The sequence below is a fragment of the Sinocyclocheilus grahami genome, unplaced genomic scaffold (genome assembly GCF_001515645.1).
Source record: "Sinocyclocheilus grahami isolate Dianchi unplaced genomic scaffold, SAMN03320097.WGS_v1.1 scaffold97.1, whole genome shotgun sequence".
Classification (NCBI taxonomy): Eukaryota; Metazoa; Chordata; class Actinopteri; order Cypriniformes; family Cyprinidae; genus Sinocyclocheilus; species Sinocyclocheilus grahami.
The window spans coordinates 1,927,713-1,935,600 of record NW_015505276.1 but is presented as its reverse complement, the minus strand read 5'-3'; the positions used below and the strand labels follow the sequence as shown (position 1 = coordinate 1,935,600).

Genomic DNA, 7,888 nt, shown 5'->3' with positions numbered 1-7,888 from the left:
CATTAATTTCCATTGTAAGCACAGCTTCACTGTAGCCTCTTAAAAAAAGAAAAAGAAAAAGAGAGACAAAATTATTGGTTAGTGACAGCAGGTTTCAGGTGGTCAGTGAATAAGACTTTTTTTTCTCACTGAAATACGGCTTGCAAAAGTGCCACAACTGTTTAGTCGGCCCAGTCATTGTTTCCTTGCCTTATTTTCAAAGATGTCTGTGAAAAATAGAGCTTAAAAAACTCCCTACAGCGGAAGACAAAATTCCTGGACTTGCTGATGGTGCGCTAGTTCGTTCTCCTGTAGACACAGAGGCAGGGGTTTGAGCTATTGTTGAAATTGGGTTTTATTTTTGTCTTCTCTCAGCCACTTCCATCTTATCCAGCTCCCCAGCCCTCCCACTCCATTTCCATCGTGCTGGGTGAAAATTGGAATGAAATAAAGATGTGAGCAACGGATGGAGACAAACCAGTGAGTGAAGAGAAAGAGAGAGAGAGAGAGGAAAGGGAATGAGACGGAGATGAAAGAGAGGACATGAAAGCAATATGTAGATTCAAAATACAGATCTTTACTCAACTGTTTCACTCCACTCCTAAAAAGCAATAAGATGTCAAGAAAGCCATTATAGGCAGCTTTTTATACCAGACTTTGTAAGTGTATTACATTCACGACAAAACGACCTTGTGTTAACTGTGTCTGTGAAAAACTGCCATTAGTATTGAAGCTAAAACACTAAATGATTAAAATCATTTAAATGCAAATGTAATACACAAGCATGAACCCAGTCATTTTATTGCTGGAGGTCGTCGAGTTCTGTATTATTGGTTAGTGGACGTTCACACCGCTTGTGCTTAATGTTATTTGAGGACTGCACAATTGGCTGTCAAAGGGCTGAGAATGGAAATACAAATCGATGTCAGAAATTGCCAACTCTGTTGAAAATAAATTACTTCTGGTCATGCAAATCAATTAAAAGGATTCAACTTTGACACCTCTGTGATTTTGAGGGCTGCTCTTAACTCTAAAACGGCATCCTTGAAACTAAAACGAGCAACCATGCAGTACGATCCCACATTGCATTACAGTCTTCCAATGAACGTGTATTTAGAGAAGCACCTGTCTTAACATCAGCTTATGAAAATCAAGGGCATGCATTAGCATGCATATTCAGTGCGACAAAATCAGTGCGGTGGGAAAAAGAGAAGACAAAATCAATGCAAGAAAAATACCCCAATAGCTGGCAAAGGAGGTTTGCACTCAATGTGGCACATTAAAAATGCATCGCAAGACAGCCCATTAGACTGTGTTGAAAAGAATTCACACCCTGGCCTTCCTCCAAACCCATTAACTCAGAGGTCTGGTCCACAAGACAGTGTAGTAATTGACTAATAGTTAGAGGTAAATAGCAGGTAAATCATTGGGTCTAGGGATTAGAAATGATGATGGCGCGCTTCGTTCCAACAGGCTGAGGAGGTTTACTAATAAAACTATATTTCTGAGAGTGGTCCCACTAGGAGGTAGTGAGTAATTAATTTTCATCCTCTTCAAATTAATCATCTAAGTCATTACATTTATCAAGCCTTGTTCATTAGATTTTTTTTTTTTTTTAGCTGAAAATATTATAGTGTCTGTGCTTCATCCATACAGGAACTGTGAAAATGAGGAGCAGTGTATAATTTAAATGACTTGTTTGTTCCAGCTAGAAACCATGTATAACCATTACTATTACCCTATGCATCTCCTGTCTGTGCTATGGCACAGCTACTGCAATTCAACTTTCAGGAAAAATCCAGGCTCTAACAGTCATATGATATGGTTTATGCCAAGTTAGCTCATATTAGTATGATGATTAATTATCATAGTCCATCAAATTTTCCCTGAAACTACTGTAGTGCTTTTTATAACATGTTAAGGTAAAGAGGGACAGTAATGAATACAGATTCTCACAAATAATTAAGTGAAATGTTGTAACATGTATTTTTTTTTTCTTACCATCCAATCATCATTTTAAAAACACGCTAAAGTTTTTATAGGTGATTTATATTATTTATAGTGTCTTGTTTAAGAGGAGCAGTCTCATTTGTCTTGTTTCCATGTATACGCTGAGATCAGCTAGATGTAGAAACTTGATCACGACCACTATGATGAGCTCAGGAAAATGAAAACATATTCAAAATGGCAAATACTAAAGGATGGAAATTATTAATGATTTTTACATTTGATGGTTTCCTGATAGTTCAAGGGCAAGGCTGATCAATCATAAAACACATTTTCCCTGGTTTCTCTTACTAACCAGCAAATAATTCTGAAAAAATGGAGGAAATCATGCATAGACTCCAGGAAATACAGAACCTCAAAGCAATACAGAATACACATTTGTGATTATGGATATCTAGCTACTTTTCTGATAAATGCTTCAAAACAAAACTCAAGAAAAAAGATACCCAAGGCAAATCCAGTGATTAATGGAATGCATCGAACCAGCACTTTGTAAACATGTCTTTATTTCTAGGTGGATAAATATTTAAAAAAAAACAAAAACAAATGCATTTACTCCCAGAAGAAAATCAGCCAATCAGATTGAACCATTGCTATGCGACAATGGATAAGTCTGAGCGAATTACCGAGGTCCGCTTAAGTGAACCTATTCAAACGGGCTCATCGATGATGTGTTACTCGGCCAGAGGAATAATACATCTGCAAATTGCATATTGATCATGTGTCAGTCCGAATTTGATTGCTGACTTCTAATGTAATAATGCATTTAATGGCAATATGTTTGGCAGAGTGAGTAAAAGATGCATGTCATCTGCCAGATGTTCTCAATAGATGTGCAGATTAACATAATGAGCTTTTTCACAATGTGACAGTATCAGAGCCAAACAGTCTTGAGGACAGCCATTGCATATTGGCACAAACGGACTCATTTCGTTGCACGCTCTGTGAAAATGATTATTTGTGAGGTAGGATGCAGAATAACCCAAACCTAGTGTGTCGGGAAGCACATTGCGCTAATGGGCTGTTGCATCATGTAGACATTTGCATTTTGGTATTCTGAAACAAGGTGTGGACCACCACGTTCGCCAGTGTAGATGAAAGCAGGAGGCTCAATTATTAGCCCAAGCCGCAGCCAGAGAGCAAATCCAAGAGGCTGCCGAGTTATTCCTCAAAGGGAAACCTTATCTACTTTGCTTTCCACTCCACTAAACTCCCCTCTTCCTCCTCAGCCGGGCACCGCGCTTCTTTTGGCTTGATCCGGTGGGGTGGTGGTGTAAGGAGGCAGTGCTGCTGGTTGGGTACGGTTGCGCAGCACGGGCCGTGCCGCTTTTCTGTTACAGTGATGAATGAGTGTGCCGATCCTCTGATAATTGCTCACTCAGGAGTACAGAGAGGTCCATTAATCAAAATGAGAGTGTTGCTCCGGGCCTAACCTTTCCATGGCACACTTTCACCTGACCACAACGACCCCTGGCAGGCCTGACGGGGCCGCCACAGAGATCCTGACAGCGGCATATCAGGGGCAGGCCCTGGCATCAAATCGACAGACAGCTGTCAAACCGTCACTCCCAAGGTGAGAAGAAAATGATACGTACCGTGTTCACATAGCATGGACATGATTGTTTTTCAGTTCTTAAAACGCTGAGAGGTGGGTTGTTGTGACGTGTGAGCGACAGCGGGTGGTCCAGGAGCAATGAATGGGCCTTTCATGCGTGTGCCGAAGCCCTGATCGATTACTGCAATAATGCACTGGAGCTGTCCGTCTGAAGGGGCTGTGAAATGTTACCATTAGCTGTAAACAAGACAACCGATGCAGAGATTGCTTTGTCTCTGGAGCGTAGTCTATGAGAGTAATCTCAATAAAGCGGCATTCGCTTTGTCCGATAATGAATGCTCTCAGAGCTCGGGCTTTATTCCAACTCAACCCTGAATATGTTTGTTTGTATGCCTTACCTTATATCTAAGTGTAAAACTTGCCAAGGCCTCTCTCTAGTTTCTTGTCCTGCTCTGCTCCTGGAGGGCTATTGTCCTGCACAGTTTAGCTCCAACCCTAATTAAACACACCTGAACCAGCTCATCAAGGTCTCCAGGATTACTAGAAACCTCCAGGCAGGTGTGCTGGAGCAGGTTGGCATTAAACTCTGCAGGATGTTGATCCTTTAGGAGCAGGATTGGACACCCCTGACCTATACTGAAAAGACCAATGTAACTACTTACCAGCATATGTTGCATTTTGGGTGCTGGTGGAACACCTTCACCGGTAAAAATGTTGGTACACCATCTAGACTAGCACCATACCCCAACTAGTCTCAAAGCTAGACGTTTTTCCCTTGTGACCAACATATTTTAACTTTTTACATTACGTTTTATTTAAGCCCAATTCAAACGTTAATTGTTTCTCATGGGGGTTAAGCAATTTTCAGCAAATTACATTTGATTTTATTGCCGTCTGAATCCAGAATGCCAATGTTTTTCTCCCACCACCCACGTAAAAATCCCCAATCATAAGATGTTTTTATTTACAGCAGACAATCACACGACTGGCCACGTGAGCAGCGTGTTCCCAGGTTCATAGGATTACTGAACTCGCTTCTCTACTGTGAATAAATCGTCATCCGAATCCAAGAGTTTTATCACTGAGGTGCTATGTAAATTTACTTTTTCAGATGTCCACATGAGAAAAAAATTACCATCGGAATAGGGCTTTAGACAGCAGGAGACCTTCTGGTAAGCCAATTTTTGTGTTGGCTTATACAGAGAACAGTGTATCCATTCGAAAGTTATACATCCTTGTTATTTCACAAAAATATTAAAGTATACAAAATGAAATATGCTGTCTTGCTACTACAACAAAGTGCCTCAAACCTTTGCCACTAACCATTGCAGATTAAGAATATTTCTATCTCAAAAGTGTGTATTTCATCGACCCATCTTCTTTTAAAATATCTTCAACAAGTTGCCGTTTTCCTCAGTGTATTGATGTACTGCCTGTTGAAAGAGGAAGTTTAGATTAATATAAAACTTTAACATTCCTGTCCCAAAACCAGTTATTGTTACTACAGTAAGACTGTGAGAAATTGTAGTAATGCTCATTTACTCAATGCTGATTGAGTTCTGGTTCTTGGAAGAGATGTTTGTATTCAATGTGCATTGGTCAGTGAATGGACTGTGGGTGGTGTGCCATCTGAAACTAACAAACCAGCTGGGAACAACACTATTTCCATCAGAAACACTCGTGCAGTTCTCTCTTTCTGTTTTGAAGCTGTAACTGGACTTGTCGCAAGGAGCTGATGACAGTTTAAAAAACATATTGTGAAAACACAAGGTTGCGGATGCTCTGAGGGATGGTACACCTCCTGCGCTTCCTATCCCTGTCAGCTATATTTGCATAAACTCTAAACTTTTACGTCAACAGAAGTCAGATCTTATTAAGCTGCGAAGATCACTCGCTAAAAGAAAACAATACACTTCACGAACAGGTGTAAAGATGGGAAAAACAGGTAGTGGGTAGACAGGGGGATGTGAATTAAAATTTCAGTAGAAGTAGTCCCACAACCTTGACAGAAAATGACATGTTTTGAAGTATGCTAACCACACATTCAAGGGATTCCCGGCCATTAGACAAGACTTGTATAATTAATTAGGAACATTAGAATTATACATTAGACTAGTGGTTGTCAACTGGTTTTGCTTCAGGATGCACAACAACAAAAATCACCTGTGCACATCAGTGGGACACTTGTGGCTTCACTTCTGTGTGTCAAAGTTTTATCATTCCCATTTGATTTGTGTATTATTTATTTGAATTATTAGCATGTAGCACTGTTTATCCCTGCTGTCGCTATCACAACCCACCAGTTGAGATTGGAGGCTTAGACTATCGCCTCCAACCGATTGAGGCCTCGCTCTACACCATTCACTACCGTCCATAGTTTGCTTTTCATCTGGATTAATCGGACAATCTGCGATTGGCAGCTACTATGCCTGTTATCAGCACTCCACACACGCTCAAACCCAAAGTGCCCAGCCAAAAAGTGTATCAGCTACGTTGTAGTTCACACATTGGCCTTCAAGACCAAACGCGTGCCTACTGCTCATTGTAATAAAGTCTTGCTGAGTTTAGACAACTTTAGAAGAAATCACTGCCACCCATACTGGTAGCAGTGGGGGGCAGTCTGGGTTCTATCAATTTTCTTGGCTGAGATAAGTTAGCCTCAGAGTCTTTGGGGGGAAAACATTACCTTCTGCTCTCCCAAGCTCAAATTTGGTAGTTTCACTCTGTCAGGATTTCAGACTCTGCAGAGCTTTGTATTCACCCTATCTGTTGGATGATTGGGAAAAAAGGTAGACACCTCAGACACTCATCTTTCTACTGTCACACCACGCTGCACTCGCAAATGCGATGACACGGAGTGCGTGAAGTTGCCGCAATTGCCGTGGTAAGGGACACGCTCTGGATATCTGCTTTGTCCTGTCATTCCGTCAGCCAGCCTGAGTCTGTGACTTCTGCCACAAAGCAGAGAGGATTTCCCTTTAAGCACACTTCCTCCCCGCCTCCCCTGCTCTCAAACTGATAGAATGAAGAATAGAAAAGGGAGGAAAAAAATACAAAATTCGAGAGAACACCAGAGATGGACTGCAGAAAACCATTTTCAGTCCCTCTGGAATACCAATGATGGTTTCAGGCGGTATTTCAGGTGTCATATCGCCATGAATGCTTTGACTATGTTCATTCCCGTCTTGGCTTTATCTCTTCTTGTTGAATGCAGATTCAAAGAAGATGAAGGAAGAAGCAAATTGAACAGAAGTTGAAGCATGTGAGGAGAAATGCACATCTTTCACTCAGTGTGAATGTGTGAGGTTGGAGGCATGGCCTAGTAGTTTATGCACATTTCATGCACGTTAAGCCTTGGTGCTCATGTAAATAATGTGTTTTAATCCAGCTCAATGACCAAACATAATAAACACGTGAATCCTTACTGGGTTTAACAACATTTACCATATTTTAGACTAGTTTCTGCAGATTGTTTAATAACAACTGTGAAGTTTAATTAATTTCTTTATTTATTTATTTATTTTTGCTCTGAATTTATTATTGAATTTCACCATAAACATTATAAGGTAATACATACTTTTTACTTCTTAAAACATACTGTTTTGCAGTATTATGCAGTAAAATCAGTATTATAGAGTACAAATATTTTTTTTTACTCTAAAAACTCTATTATAGAGTTTTTTTTCCTAATGTACTTTTTCACTGTATAAGGTAACTTACAATTAACCATTTAACGGTTCATATTTCTAAAGTGTATCCAAGCACACAAACAGCATCCTAACTGCTATATTATAAAAGGTCAAATGCTCTGAGGCAATGGCAATCATGTGTGGGCAACCTAGGTTCGAATCCAACTTGCATCTTTTCCCGGTCATTTAAAGCCCAAAACACACTGCACAATATTCAGCTGTCCCAGATGAAAGATCGTGAAACAATTGTGGCGTTTTTTTGTGATCGTGGCTCCTAATCAGTGGTCCCGTGTCGTACAGTGAGAGAGGTTCAAAGACGGCCATTGTCACAGTCTTGCGACCAAAGATAGTCTACGATAATTTTCTGACAGTGTCAGAAATACAGCATGATCATCGCACAGTGGGTTTGATCGTGAAACAATTGTGGCGTTTTTTTGTGATCGTGGCTCCTAATCAGTGGTCCCGTGTCGTACAGTGAGAGAGGTTCAAAGACGGCCATTGTCACAGTCTTGCGACCAAAGATAGTCTACGATAATTTTCTGACAGTGTCAGAAATACAGCATGATCATCGCACAGTGGGTTTGCTGTGTAGGATCTATGTCTCACAACAGACCCCCCTACAGGATGGAGACACGCATCAAACCCTCACATTCCATTG

General features: G+C 40.5%; 1 long non-coding RNA gene across 1 annotated transcript; it reads right to left on the bottom strand.

Moving 5' to 3' along the window:
- Positions 1-244: 244 nt before the first annotated feature.
- LOC107588014 (uncharacterized) lies at positions 245-4,019 on the bottom strand. Its single transcript, XR_001609530.1, has 3 exons — positions 3,940-4,019; positions 3,582-3,758; positions 245-405 (listed from the first exon to the last, which is right to left on the bottom strand). It is a non-coding gene; the product is annotated as an uncharacterized lncRNA (long non-coding RNA).
- Positions 4,020-7,888: the final 3,869 nt, after the last annotated feature.